We start from the raw sequence: 1,820 nt of genomic DNA, 5'->3' as shown, positions 1-1,820 counted from the left end.
CTAGATGTGTGCTCATTACCTTGCAGAGTAATTCTGAGTTTAATCTCACGTTTACAGTTAACAGTCTGCTGTGTGAGCACAGTGAGCTGAGGGAGCACAGTGAGCTGAGGACAGATGGTCTGAAAACACAGAGGCGTGTTTTTAATTCATTCACAGCCGAGAAAGGTCATTTCCCCCTCTCTGTAGACTGTGTGGAGCGTGGAGCATGGCAGAGATATTGGGCACATCCGGTGACATCAGTCCTGCGAGCCTACCCATACACGCCATCATGGCAGCAGGATACCCATGGCAGCAGAGGCATTTTTAAAAGAGTTGTTTTTCAAATGACTCTGCAGACTTTGCAAATTACTTGCTGATCTGTTTTTCCCCATTAATGTTGAACCTAAGCATTTGTTTGATAATCACATATTATAGCAGCACTCCAGACGTACAGTATACTACCTTATACTACACTACCGTTCAGAAGTTTGGGGTCACTTAGAAATATCCTTGTTTTTTAAAGAAAACCCAATTTTTTGTCTATTAAAATAACTTAACATTGATCAGAAATAGAGTGTAGACATTGTTACTGTTGTAAATGACTATTGTAGCTGGAAACGTCTGATTTTTTATGGAAAATCTACATAGGCGTACAGAGGCCCATTATCATCATTCCTGTGTTCCAATGGCACGTTGTGTAGCTAATCCAAGTTTATAATTTTAAATGGTTTTGATCATTATTGATCATTAGAAACCCCAGCTGGAAACTGTTGTTCTGATTAAAGAAGCAATAAAACTGGGCTTCTTTAGACTAGTTGAGTATCTGGAGCATCAGCATTTGTGGGTTCAGAAACAAAATGGCCAGAAACAAAGGACTTTCTTCTGAAACTCGTCAGTCTATTCTTGTTCTGAGAAATAAAGGCTATTCCATGCGAGAAATTGCGAAGAAACTGAAGATCTCGTACAATGCTGTGTACTACTCCCTTCACAGAACAGCACAAACTGACTCTAACCAGAATAGAAAGAGGAGTGGGAGGCCCCGGTGCACAACTGAGCAAGAGGACAAGTACATTAGAGTGTCTAGTTTGAGAAACAGATGCCTCACAAGTCCTCAACTGGCAGCTTCATTAAATAGTACCAGTCTCAAAGTCCCAAAACACCAGTCTCACGTCAACAGAGAACAGGCGACTTCGGGATGCTGGCATTCTAGGCCTTCTATTATCTACATTGTAGTAACCAAAAAAGTGTTAAACAAATCAAAATATATTTTATTTTTTAGATTCTTCGAATTAGCCACCCTTTGCCTTGATGACAGCTAGGCACACTCTTGGCATTCTATCAACCATCTTCACCTGGAATGCTTTTCAAATAGTCTTGAAGGAGTTCCCACATATGTTGAGCACTTGCTTGCTGCTTTTCCTTCACTTATTGGTACCCTCTTAAGGATTCACCCCTATTTTTCAATTTTTGCCTAAAATGACATACCCAAATCTAACTGCCTGTAGCTCAGGAATTGAAGCAAGAATATGCATATTCTTGATACCATTTCAAATGAAACACTTTGATGTTTGTGAAAATGTGAAAGCTTTCTGCAAATATCAGATATGTCTATGTCCTGGGAAATGCTCTTGTTACTTACAACTTCATGCTAATTGCATTAGCCTACGTTATCTCAACCCTCCCGTGAGGGACCCACCGATCCTGAAGAAGTTTTAATAGACCAAAAATAGAGTTCCAAACCTTTCTGCCAATAACAGCTAGTTTTTAGTTTTCCCCTCCACTTTTTTGGTTACTACATGATTCCATATGTGTTATTTAATAGTTTTGATGTCTTCACTATT

This window comes from Salvelinus fontinalis, chromosome 18, assembly GCF_029448725.1.
Source record: "Salvelinus fontinalis isolate EN_2023a chromosome 18, ASM2944872v1, whole genome shotgun sequence".
NCBI lineage: Eukaryota > Metazoa > Chordata > Actinopteri > Salmoniformes > Salmonidae > Salvelinus > Salvelinus fontinalis.
The sequence above is the reverse complement of the archived record's forward strand: the minus strand, read 5'-3'. Positions refer to the sequence as shown.